Source organism: Rattus norvegicus, chromosome 2 (genome assembly GCF_036323735.1).
Source record: "Rattus norvegicus strain BN/NHsdMcwi chromosome 2, GRCr8, whole genome shotgun sequence".
Classification (NCBI taxonomy): Eukaryota; Metazoa; Chordata; class Mammalia; order Rodentia; family Muridae; genus Rattus; species Rattus norvegicus.
Genome location: NC_086020.1, coordinates 54,746,125 through 54,760,096, shown reverse-complemented (window position 1 = coordinate 54,760,096; position 13,972 = coordinate 54,746,125). Strand labels below are relative to the sequence as shown.

Here is a 13,972-nt window from a genome sequence, read left to right as displayed (position 1 = left end):
ATTTGACTTGAAAATATCCCTTTCTTCCTTTTCAATTATTTTTAAAAGGCTTGATATTAGTTCTTTATATATTTAGTAAAGTTCAACATTGAAAACATCTGGTTTTGGGTTTTACTGTATGTGGAAAAAGTGCTTAATTTCATGTCTGTGTGCGTGTGCTTAGAGAGGTCAGAATAGGACATCAGACCTCTAGAAGCTGGAATCTGCCGGTAACCATGACTTGTCTCACATGGGTGTTCTTGACCACTAAACAATCTCATCAGCTCCAGGAGGCAAGCTTATTACTTATTATAGATCTGTTCACATTCTCTCTCTTCGTGATTCAGTATTTGTTGGATGTATATGTCCAGGGACTGATTAGCTCCTTTACGTGTTTAATGTGTTGGTATTTAGTAGTTCATGAAGGAAACCTGTGATTCTCTGTATCTTTCCGATATCAGTCATTATGTCTGATTTGCTTTTTCTTTTTTCCCTTTCTAAAGTATAAGGTATAAGGTATAAAGATTTTAAAAATTCATTATTTTCTTTAAAAACCCAGCTCTTTGCCCTCCTGTAATTTGTCTCTCTAGTTCCTTATTCCATCATGAACTTCATTATTCCTTGCATTGGTCTGGATTTAGTTTGTTCTCATGGGTATAGCCTAACATGCAATATTAGGTTGCTATCCTATTTGAGACAACACAACCATTGTATTTTTTCCATCTCCTCTTAGAAACGGGAAAGAATAATATTCATAACTCATAAAGTCTGAGTTTATATGTGTGTTGAGTGGCAATTATAAATCATTAGTAAGCTGTTGGTCATCCCAGGAAAAGTCAATGTGCTTTTTCCCTTGATTTGTAGGCTATTATAAATAATAGTTTACAGGATGGGGCAGATATCACAACACAAAAGCTATGCTTGAAAATTCTCCAATTTGGAATCATTTATCTCCTGAGAATGTCTGATAGCCCAGGTCATTGTATAGGAGTTTCTGTGTCACTCACTATTGCCACCCGTGGTAATTTCATACACCTCAGACTTTCTTCTTTCCTTCAAGATCTGTCTTAAGATGTGATTTTTTTCCAGTTAGGTGGCAGAAAAAACAATATAACTCAGAAAGATTAATGTAATTTCAAAACATTACAAGCGTTCAATAGCTCTTTAAAACCACTTTTATTTCAGTGAATGTTCTGGGCCATAAATCACAACTGAGAGGCTAAAATAAAGTCGGTTTACAAAATGCAGATATTTGAGGGAGATCATTTGATGAATAAAATATTAGCCAAGAGGACAAATGCGTGGTTTGCTATCCCAAGATTGGGAAACATCAAGATAATTCATTTCTACAGTGTTTACTTACCTGAATTCTTGTGTACTTACCTGAATTCCTACAGTGAGAACTTGTGCGGGGATAAAGGCACCACCTATCAAAGAGCAGCTCTCCTATTCTTTTAAATTAATTAATTAATTAATTAACTTCCCAATCGCAGAGTCCCCTCCCACCCCTCCGCCCAGTTCCTCCCTCACATCACCTCCTCACCTTCTTCCTGCCCTCCTTTCTTCTCATAGAAGGCTTAGAAGAAGGGAGGCCTCCCTGAGTATCAACCCACCTTAGCATACCAAGTTGCAGTAGGACTAGGACCCTAGCTAGGCAAGGTAGCCCAGTTAGGGGATGGGGATCCAAAAGCACACAACAAGACAAATGCACAAACACACCTCCTGCTGTTAGAAGTCCCACATGAGGAGCAGAGAGCTCAGGTCCATTGGGAGCATGCTCTGTGGTGGTTCAGTCTCTGTGGACTCTTTTTGGACCAGACTAGTTGATTCTGTAGGTTTTCTTGTGATGACCTTGACCCTTTCTTACTCTTTGAACTCATTACATAGTTTTTTCCCTCATTATTTATTTATTCACTTTACATTTGATCACTGCCCCTCCTCCCAGCTCCCTCTCTTTTGAGCCCATCTCTCAACCGCCTTCCCCGTTGTTTTAACTTGGTTGATTAACAATTCAAACTTCTCTATTGTTAAACCAGAGGAGCTCCTTTGTTTCTATGCACTTCACAGAGCCACTTGAGTGGAGGGGGGTTTTAAATTCTTTCTCTTGCTAATTAATAGCAAGTGCTGTTGTTGAGCCTTAATTAGTTCAAATTAGGCATTTCATTCTTAAGGAAAAAATGTTTTGTCATTTTAATCTGTGAGTGGCTTTCATCCACAAAACCTTCCTTTGGAAATGAGAAAAAAAAAGGAGAAGAGGCAAAAAAGAGCAGTTGGGGAAAGGTTACTTTTCACAGTTACTTCACAGTTTATCACAGTGCTCAGCAAGATTTATGTATGTTTAGAGGAGCAAGAATGTCAAAAGGCTGGTAGTACACAGCTTCCCCAAATGAGGTCTGCCACAGAGGGAAGAACACATAACCATCAGCCTAGGAAATACGCTGCTTCTAAGAGAAATGGTTTCATTCATTTTGTTTGCATCAAAGAAATGAGTTTCACCTCGTTCTTAATCTTGGTTCCATGTCATACCTCACCTCCATCCTTCTGATACTCTTCCTCTCTCAAATAGTCCCTTTCCATTACCCTTCTTTCTTCCCCACTCCCTTTAGAGCTTTGAGAGAAACTTGTTGCTTTGTTTTTTATCTTGTGGACGACGTCTAATATAATTTTTAACATAATATTTAACATAGTGCGAGAGGCTTCTAAACAGAATTTTAGTGCACATATTTTTAAGATCAGGCATCTAGAAGTATTTCTGCAAAAGAACTCTCCAGTGATAGTGAGGTGATATCATGACTAGACAGAGTGTTCTACGGATCAAAGTGATGACAGGCAGAATAAGTACTATCAAACATACATCATGAGTGTACCACATCCAAAGATTCTGAACCAGGTTTGTTGCATTTCTAAAGTGAGCAGCCACTTTACATGGACATGATTTTGTACATTGTCTCTATAACTACTTCACTACATATTAATTGTTAGATAAGGAGCCATCTTTGATGGCTACTCCTTCTGTTCAAAGTTCAGAAAAGAATTCAAGATAGGTTTTGATAAATCCACTTTGCTGATTAGGAAATAAGGCATAAAGCTTTTTAAAGGTTCTCTTTAGAAGGTCTTGGAGAACTCACTATGGTTGTCAGAGGCTTGATTGCTAGCAAGGTGTTAGTTGGGAGCTTTGAACTTACAGCATACTTAACAGTAACAGCATGCTCTGATTTTGTATTGTTGAAGTTAGAACAAACTAAATGCAGAAGCATGCCTGTGGCTACATTGCTCTGTTTTTAAATTTAACATCAGCAATTTAGATTCAGAAATAGTAAAATAAGGTACTGTTTTACCTTAGTGTTACAAATTTAAATTTTATTTTTGCTTTCCTTAATTTAATTAGTAAATTTGTTCAGCTTTTCTAGTTTTACTAGAACCAGTCACATAAGGAATCTATAAGTACTCATACATCTGAGTATCTCTCATTTTAAAGCATAAATGGTTTTGATTAACAAGGATCTAGGAGAAAAGTTTTCCATTTAGAAGCATCTGTGACTGAGAAAGAACTGTCCACCAAATTATCCATTTGTTCCTTTTGTAAATGGATGTTCCTTTAAGGAAATCCAGAAAGCTAGAGTCTGATGCAAATGATTTATTGAGGAAGTGATTTCAGAAGGGGGATGAGGAATACGGAGGGGTAGAGGTAGGTGAAGAGGATGTGGTTTCAGCTGGAGAGCAGCTGGAACCAGTCTGGCTCATTGGATGCTGTTAACCACATGCTCAATGTCAGCCTGAATTTCAGGCTCTCCCTGGAGTGACTTTGTCTCTCCAAGCTAGAGAGATGTAATTGCCGGTTGAATTACTAACAACTGCTATAGCATGAAGAACTGGGAGTGGGGAAGAGCAATGTTCCAGACTAGTGAGTTGGATCTGGGCAGAAAACCAATAGATTTCCTATAGAACAACTGATGCTTAGATCCATTATTTTAAAATTAAGCTGTTGCAACCCAGTCATAGCATTCCTAATTTTTGGAATGGCTAAATTTCTAGAAAAAAAAATGGAAGAAATGTGTTATTTCAAAAATTGTTTGCTTCTGTTTCTGCAGCTGGCTCTAAAATCCTGATGTTTTTAGTCTCCAGGACTTTGATTTCCCTGAGTTAGGGTTGCTTCTTAAGTAATTGGCTCGCCCAGTGATAACTGAGCCTTTACCATGTTTTTATCAGCCTATGATGACTTACACTTTCTTTTTATAGTAAAATGGGATATAGACCTAGAGAGAACAGTTCAGCAAATCACCCTGCCTTCATTAGAAAGCTGTTACTATGTCTCTTCTTGATGAGAAAGCCAATTAGCCCTATCAGCATGGAACTTGGTGGATAGCCTACTATCTTTTAAGGTGTTCCCCATCCCCTCAAGTTTGTTAGGATTTTCTATGGTATTTTGGCAGGAAAATAAAGAGAGTTAGACTCAGAGTCTCAAATAAGAATTAAGAAAACATAAATTTCCTCAGTGTGTGTAGGGGAGTGTTAGACAGTAGCCTGACCTATTATTGGCATACTAGGCATTCATTTGGGATAGTCATAGATCAGCTTTTGTACAAGAGAACCCAGGCTTACATGGTCTTTATATCTACACAGAGAGCTTCTTTACTTCACATCTCTTTGTACAAATGCCTAGTTGGCTGCCATCTACTAGCCTTGGCATCTTATAAACTTCATGGTTCACTTGTTCTTCCATGGTGGATGCTCTCTCATGGGCACTCATAGGATCCATGCTTAGCTCCCATACTAACCCTACATTTACTTACTGAAGACACAGCATTACTTAATGACCATTTGCTTCTGTTTTGTGTTAGATCTTACAAGATAATAGTTATCCTTTAATCCTCTCTAAGTATCTCGAAGTATCTAAAGATTAACCTCAAGAAGACTCCTTAATTACCCTAGCATTCTGGAAGTTTGTATGTTTTAGTATACGATGGTATTTATAGACAGATCTACAGTTGTGTACAACCACTGTTCACCTTTTGTCTTTATGACATTTTGGATGAGACTGAGATGTTGGCAGTTGTGTTAGCAGACAGTAAAGCTGGTTGGGAAAGCAGATGAAATATCAGGTCTTGTGATGAAAGAAGGAGTTCAGCTAGCAGTAATAACTGGTGACGCTACTTGTTGCTGGAATCCCAAAAACTTGGTGGTGCCAGCAATTGAATAGAACAGAGTCCACACTCTTGGATTTTACATGACCTTCACATTTCCTAGGATTGGTTCTTAATCTAGAGTCCATTGCACAGCATCTGTTTGGGCTGCCATCTACTGGTCAAGTAATCTGCTGAGATATATATATCTCAGCAGATTATATATATTATATATAATATTATATATTATTACATATATAATAATAGCTGATTATATATTAGTAATATATACAATCAGCAGAATATATATATAATTTTATATATATAATTTTCTCTTCCCTGGAAGATGCTTTCTTAGGAGCACTGACTTAAGATATAAAGTTTGTTGTGTGTATGCTTACTTCCACAGCTTTATCAAAAGGCTTCTTCCTCAGGTACTTGTCTCCACTTTTGCTTTCAGACCCCTAGTCAGTCACTTATAGCGTTCACAAATGAATCTCTGTCTTTACCACAGAGCAATTGATTTTCTTTTCAAAGTGAATGACCAGAAACATTGCTGTGTAGGAGTAGAGGTTTTTATTGTTTTTGAGAACTATCCTTGGGTGGGCTGTGGTGCAGGAGCAGACCATTTTCAGCTTGTACTCTGATATTAAGACAAACCACCTGATATTTCAACTTGGACTTTTTATTCTATTATGAGATGTAAATAGAATCTGCTTTGCCTATCCTTTGTGGACAAGAATGGGTATGCTTCTATGACAACAATGGTTAAAGAAGGGGAAAGTTTAAGAAAGGAACAAATAATAAGAGTAGGAAGGAGAAGAAGGAAGACGAGGAGGAGGAGAAGGAAGGGGAGGAAGGAGGAGAAGAGGAAGAGGAGGAGGAGGGGAAGAAGAAGAGGAAGAGGGAATGATATAATTGTATTTTAATTAAATAAAAATTTACATCTTCAGAAAAACATACTAGAACCTACATTAGTTTACCTTGGTAAACATACCTATCTGTCATAGTCATTGCAACAAGAGCTTGGTTAACTCCTTTTTTTTTTCTTTTTTTCGGAGCTGGGGACCGAACTCTGGGCCTTGCGCTTGCTAGGTAAGTGCTCTACCGCTGATCTAAATCCCCAACCCTGCTTGGTTAACTCTTGATTAACCTATGGCATCCTGTGTTATACGAATATAACCTTTTCAAGAATCATAGTGTTATAGTTAAATGTGAGACATCATAGACATAATTTGTCCCTGCATCTTACTCTTTATAATACAATAGCATCAATGTGAGAATTCCCCCCCAATGGCTAAGATGACAATATATCCAGAAAACAGGAATAAAGCAACACAGTGACCGAATGGCTTTGTGATGAGATGAACTTTGATGGGGATATATTTCTTGGTGGACTACCATATGCCATATTTTCTTGAGTCTTTTGGCATTAGTGTCAACACAAGTACCAAACTTCATAGACTTCTACAGAGCTCATTATTCTCTTATAGTATAAGATTATTCAAGAAAATGGTCACAGGTCACTGTAATTACTTAACCTGTCACATTATGTTAGGGTTTGGTTCTAAGTATGAACCTTATGGCAAGTAGGGAAGGTGGTGTAGATACTGAGGAAAGAAAGAACTGTCCTATTAGGCAAGTCCTGTGCAATGTCTTCAGGAAAGAGGAACTCCCTTCTTCCTAGCAAAGGATAGTGGAGCACTTCAAAGGCCCAGAGGTTTCAGAAAAATGGACATACAAGAGTTTTAAATGTATCTGTGATGGTTTGCATATGCTTGCCCTAGGGAGTGTTACTATTAGAAAGTGTAGCCCTGTTGGAGTAGATGTAGCCTTGTTGGAGCAAGTGTGTCACTGTGGGTATGGGCTTTCAGACCCTCATCCTAGTTGCCTGGAAGCCGGTATTCTGCTAGCAGCCTTCAGATGAAGATGTAGAACTTTCAGCTCTTCCTGCACCATGCCTGCCTGGATGCTGCCATGTTCCTGCCTTGATTATAATGGACTAAACCTCTGAACCTGTAAGCCAGCCCCAATTAAATGTCATCCTTATAAGAGTTGCCTTGGTCATGGTGTCTGCTCACAGTAGTAAAACTCTAAGACACAGTGTATGATTTTTGGTTGGTGGTTCAGACTCTGAGAGCCCCAAGTTGACTCTGTTGGTCTTCTTGTGGAGTTTCTGTCACTGTCAGGGACCTCAATCCTTCCTTCTATTCTTCCATAAAAGCCCCCAAACTCCATTCTTTGTTTGGCTGTGGGTGTTTGTCTCTAAGTCAGCTGCTGGGTAGAACTACTCAGAAGACTGCCATGCTGGGCTCCTATCTACAAGAATATCACCAATGCTAAGGGCTTTTGGTGCTATTTCTAGAAATTGGCATTTGCCACTGGGCTTGGAAAAGAAAGTAGGCTTTGATAAGAATATTAAAAACAGTGACCACAGGGCTTTGCTTACTAGTTTGCTGAATTACTACCTTATGTGAACTCTTTATTTACTACTTTACTTAATTATTACCTTGTGTAATCCTTTTGCTTACTACTTTACTTAATTAACTATCTTGTGTGATCTCCTTGTTTTACTACTTTACTTGATTATGTTTTTTTTTTTTTTTATCTAAGAGCTGACCATGTTTTTTGGATATACCTTGAATGATACAAAAGCAGACTGGAGAGAAATAAAGTGGCTTCAACCTCAGTATGGGCTGGAGTCATGTTACAATTTTGTCTAATTGTTTTTATTCTTTTTCAATTCTCACTTCCTCACTTGAGATCCTGTTAAATGACTGAACTGGCTTGGTCACATTAATAATGTTAGGCATTGGTACTTGTCTATGAAATGGGTCTCAATTTGGGCTGGTTATTGGTTGGCCATTCCCTCAGTCTCTGCTCTATCCCAAGTGCCTGCATTTTTTGTAGATAGGATAAAATTTGGATAGAAAGTTTTGTGGGTGGGTTCGTGTCTTCATTGTTCCACTGGAGTTCATGCCTGGCTACAGGATCTGGAAGAAAGTAGAACCATCACAAAGTTGTATTCAACATGTGAATGATGGGAAAATCCACAGTGTTCTTATGAAACTCCAGTTATTTTTTATTCACCACTTCAGGCAAGAGAAAACCTTGTAGCACTGGATAAATTCCTCTTCTTTCTGAAGGTTTTAGCCTAAAGTTTCACCACACTGGCTTGTTTTCTTCCAGGGAAAGGAATTGAACAAAGCAGTCCAACACCTAAAAGTAGAAGCAGAAACAATAGAGAGAACACAAATGGAGGCAACCCTTGTAATGGAAAACCTAGGAAACATCATGAGTTACAGATGTAAGCATCACCAACAGTATAAGAGAGATAAAAGAGAGAATCTCAGGTGTAGAAGATACCTTACAAGATATTAAAGGTCGATAAAATTCAAACCCCAAAACATCCTGGAAATTGTGATTCATGCTTTGGGAAAAATGAGAGGTAAAACATGTGGCCCATACATATACAACCACCCAATTAGACAAGATGGATGAAGCAAAGAAGTGCAGACCGACAGGAGCTGGATGTAGATCGCTCCTGAGAGACACAGCCGGAATACAGCAAATACAGAGGCGAATGCCAGCAGCAAACCACTGAACTGAGAATAGGACCCCCGTTGAAGGAATCAGAGAAAGAACTAGAAGAGCTTGAAGGGGCTCGAGACCCCATATGTACAACAATGCCAAGCAACCAGAGCTTCCAGGGACTAAGCCACTACCTAAAGACTATACATGGACTGACTCTGGACTCTGACCTCATAGGTAGCAATGAATATCCTAGTAAGAGCACCAGTGGAAGGGGAAGCCCTGGGTCCTGCTAAGACTGAACCCCCAGTGAACTAGACTGTTGGGGGGAGGGCGGCAATGGGGGGGAGGATGGGGAGGGGAAGGGGGATGTTTGCCCGGAAACCAGGAAAGGGAATAACACTCGAAATGTATATAAGAAATACTCAAGTTAATAAAAAAAAAAAAGAGAGGTAAAGTGAGTTATTGACAAGATACTCTGACGTATCAGCAAATACACTCTCAGATTTAGATAAGATGCTTAGAGGTGCTCAACCTGCACTTTTCTTCACAAAGAAGAACTCTTACACATAGAGATAGATTTTGAGGTGAGTAGCCTCAGCAGCCAGCAAGGCAGACAGGAGGCCCTAACGAGATGTGTAGATCCAAAAGAGTGACATAGAGTGAAGTAAAGAAACCTGCTGGCTACAATCAATGTTCCTCTACTGATAGGACTTTTCATTTAAAGGGAAAATGTTCCAATTGCTGCTGGTGAAGTCCACAGTCACCACAGTTTGGAGCCCATTTAAAGGTCTGCCTAGAACACATACTGCAACAGTGCTTCAGAAGAGGAACTTTGCATTGTCTCTTCTCCAGTCTCCAGAGCCCATGCTGATGCAGTGATCTGTGGGAAAGAGTGTCTCACTGCTGGCTTGCCATCAATCCTGAGCCACGCTGAACTTAAGACTCAAAGTCAATGCTCCTTGTCTCCTACTGCTGTTGCCCAGCCAGACCCCAGAGAGAATACTGGTGACACTGTTGAATAAAGGGCATGAGTTTAGTGCCTCAGCTGTTCTTATCACTGCTTCTAGTCCATGAAAATCCCACAATTCCACTACACTCACTTTTGAGTGCACCACCATCACCTTAGCTCTATATCACTCCCTTCCCTAGAATGGTGCTTAAAGAATGTTTGTTAGGGGTTTCTTGCTGTCAAGAGGTACCATGACCATGAAACTCTTATAGAGAAAAATACTTACTGTTCAGAGATTTCATGACAGGGAACATGACAGCATACATGGGGACATGGTATTGGAAATGGAACTGAGAGTCCTATATCTGGATTGGCAGGCAGTAGGAACAGAGTAAGACACTGAGTCTGGTTTGAGCATCTGGAACCTCAAAACCCACTCACAATGATACATTTCCTCTAACAAGTCCTTATCTACTCTAACAAGGCCACCCTTTCTAATAGTGTCACTCACCGTGAGCCTATGGGGGCCATTTTCATTTAAACCACCATGGGGCCAAAAGGGCTCTGATGCTGCTGCTAAAGACTGAACCTAATATATGTGTAATTATATAATATATACATTAAGTATATATCCATTATATATGCATATGATTATACTCATTATATATACCTATATTATACCTATAATGATATATGTAATATAATTTAATGATGTATATGATATATCTATATCTGTATAAAATAGATACCTTATAAAGGTAGCAAAGACTCAATGTACAAACACTAATAGTATAAGAAATGATACCTCCAAAGAACATTATAACTCTCTAGAATTAGATCTCAGATCAAAGGACATAGAGGAAGCATGTGGTAAAGAATTCAAAAGAATGAATGGTGGTTTATAAGAGACATTTCTCATGGGCTCTAGTATTTGAATACTTGGTCTCTGTTTGGTGGCGCTGTTTGAGAAAGAAAGGCTTAGGAACTATCGCTGGGGGCAGGCTTTGGGAGCTTAAAGCTTCACCCCACTTCCATTTGCTCTCTTGATTTTGCTCTTGGTTGAGATGTGAGCTCTTAGCTTCTTGCTCCTGCCACCACACTTGCTGCTTGCAGCTGTGTGTCCCTACCACGATGGCCACATCTGTCTGGAACTACAAGACAAAATAAGTCCTGTTTTGTGCAAGTGCCTTGCTTGTAGCATTTTATCACAGAAAAGTAACTAATGCAGAATATAAGGAAATTCAATAAACCCCAAGCAAACAGGCAAAGGCCATCCAATAAAATGAGGGAAAAGAAATCTATAATATGAATGAGAACTTCGGGAACAGACGCAAAGTTTAGAAAAGAATCCAGAGGAAATGTTAGAAAAGAAACCCAGTAGGCCAAATCAGACAATTGGCAGGTTCAATAACAGATCAGATTAAGCAGAAGTAAAAACATTGAAACCAAAGAGAGGTGTTTAAAACATCCAGTCAGACAAAAATAATCTTAGATCTATACAGCATCATTAAGGAATTTGAGTTTTGGACCAAAAAGACAATGAGAAAAGGCATAAAAACATATTCAATGAAATATTAGCTGATAAACTTTTATATTCAAGCCCACCGTGTGAAGTGGAAATTTAAAGGTTCTTTGGAAAGTCATTTGGATGGTGTTTTGCTGGGACAAACATATGAGGAACATTTTGTTAAAGTGGATACAAGTGAAAGGCTAAGGCAGACTCATGAAGGAATAATTAGTTGAAGTAGACATGTTCTGCTATAGCAAGCATGTGAAAGGACACATAAGGAAGGATTCTTTGCTAACATCATGAATGTATTGGTCTGCCTTACATTGCATAGTTGAGCTGCATGTGTTCAGAGTCCATAGTGGTAAATAATAAAAATGGTCCAGGGCACCAGGCACCATGCCATGCTACCTCCTGTACTCTCTTTAGCGATCTCTCGGCCTCCATGGCTAAGCCCACATTGGAGCTGTCTACTCTCTGGGCCCTGCAGCAGCTGCTCTCTTTGGTTATTATTACCAGTATCCAGGTAAAATAAAAACTCTTCCTCCACCTTCTCCTTCCCCCCTCTCTGCTCCTCTCCTTACTTTTTCACTGCCCAATCGCAGGCCTTGCCTTATCTTGTGCCTGCCTTCACCTGTATATAGACAACAACTCATGGAGAAATGCACCAAAATCTTCTGGGGGTGTGCTGCAGTTTGTTGCTGCAGCCTAGGACTTGGCGGATTGTTAGAGTGATGTCAGCTGAGACAGATGCATGTGCTGAGGTAAGACGTGGGCTGAGGTAAGACATGGGCTGAGGCAATACCTGTGGAGAACTTGTGATGTTTGGAGGGCATAAAAATGACTCAATGGACAGTGATGGAGGCTGAGCTTGGCTTGCTTATAGAGCTAGCTGTGCAAAGCTTGTGGGTCTCCTGTGTTCGCTGATCTTTGCTTCCCTGAGAGAGGCACAGCTGAGAACTTCTGGTGTCCCTCTGGGTTCCTCCTGCTGACTCAAACCAAGGCAGAGGCCTGGCTGTCTCTGCTAGGTCGGGCCACCACTGTTGCTAACCTGACTCTACTGAACTGGACTGCTGGTGTACCCATGAAGAGTTTGTGAGTGGATTGAGCTGCTGCTGACCTGTAAACAGAACTGCTGGTTTCCAGACACCACAGACAGGAGTTGCTTCAAAGAACCTTTCTAAACAGGTCCACTTCTCCCCTGTATCCTTTCTTTTCCATTACCTCTGGTGGGCGGTAGGCAACAAGGGAGGTTAAAGTGTTTAAGAACCATCACTAAAAATAAGGTTTGAAAAAAATTAAAGTTACAAATGTGGATCTCCTATTGCCATTGATATTAGGGCAATGTGTGATAGGTCCACTTATTTATGTTAGGCAAATAGCACAACTCCTGGCTACTAAGAGCTGTTTTTGCCACACGCTTGATAAAAGATGTCTTTTTTCCTTTTTTTTTTTTTTTGTAATGACAAGTGTATGTCGTTTTTTAAAGTGTGGTTTGTTTTTCAATACACCTTTGAAGGTTTTAAAATTATTCCTTATTTAGTCAAGTTGAGTTTTTTCAAGCTTCACTTTTATTTTGTAACAAAACTGTACAACTTGATTTTTTAAAAAAAGTCTATTAATAGATTCCTTAAAAATTAAAAATAATTAAATTGACAGTTTTATGGGTTCACATAAAAAATTGGTTTCAAAGTACACTTTCACCCAGTGAACATTTAAGAAGTCTGACTACTTTTCGTTAGCTCTTTTGATGAAGAATTCTTCTAATGAGAATTCTAATTCTTTCTTTCAAGATCAAAATGAACCCAAGCAGACAAATATCAAGGGAAAAATGACATTCTAGAACTCACTGCTCTGAAAAAGAAATGTGGCGATGCTGAGAGAGTCGGTGACACGTCCCTGGATCTAAAGGTGCCTCTTAAACCAGAGGAAGCCTCACCCTCACATGGCGCTACACTGCCAACATTTCCAGTCTAAATTCTCAAGGAAGCCTGCCATTTCTTTAAAACAAAAAGGGGAGTTTAAGCAAGAAGGAACAACACAACGACTAAAATGAACGCTACGAAAGACTAAGTGCTATTTATTATTTTGTTTAAACTAGTGTATGAGGGACATCACTTCAACTTACAGAAAACAGCAATTATGATGGGATATTTATATATCCTTTGCTGCTTTCCTTATCATTTACATGCAGCTTTGTACATCATTTTTTTTTTTAAAAAATTAAACTTTACATGCAAATCTTGAAAGTGTAAAACTGAAAGAGCATGCAAAGGGAATGCTTATGATAGTGATTGGAATTTGTGATTATTTATTCAGTCTCTTTATATTATAATATCAGTTCCCCTCTCCTTCCAGTATCCCCTCATGCAGATCTTCCCCCTCTCCTCCCTCAGAGGAGATAACCTCTCTGGTTATCAATCCAAAATCCAACCCCTTTTCTCCGACACACACACACACACACAGACACACACACACACACACACACACACACACACACACACACACACTCATCACAGACATATAGACACACATCAAATCACTGCAAGACTGGGAAGATCCTCTCCCTCTGAGGCTAGAGAAGGCAGCCCAGTCGGAGAACAGGATCTACAGGCAGGCAGCAGATTCAGACGGCCCCTGCTCCAGCTGTTAGAGAACCGGTATGAAGACCAAGCTGCTCATCTGCTACATATGTGCAGGGGTCCTAGGACCAGCCCATGCCTGCTCTTTGGTTGGTGGTTCATTCCCTGAGAGCCACCAAGGGTTCAGGTTAGTTGACTCCATTGGTCTTCCTGTGGCATCCCTGTCACTTTCAGGTCCCTCAATCCTTCCCTCAACTTTTTCATCAGACTCCTTGACCTGCATCTACTGTTTGACTGT

General features: G+C 39.6%; 1 long non-coding RNA gene across 1 annotated transcript; it reads left to right on the top strand.

Moving 5' to 3' along the window:
- The first annotated feature begins 5,418 nt into the window (after positions 1-5,418).
- LOC134485717 (uncharacterized) lies at positions 5,419-8,935 on the top strand. The gene is made up of 3 exons (XR_010063980.1): positions 5,419-6,197; positions 6,977-7,120; positions 8,292-8,935. It is a non-coding gene; the product is annotated as an uncharacterized LOC134485717 (long non-coding RNA).
- Positions 8,936-13,972: the final 5,037 nt, after the last annotated feature.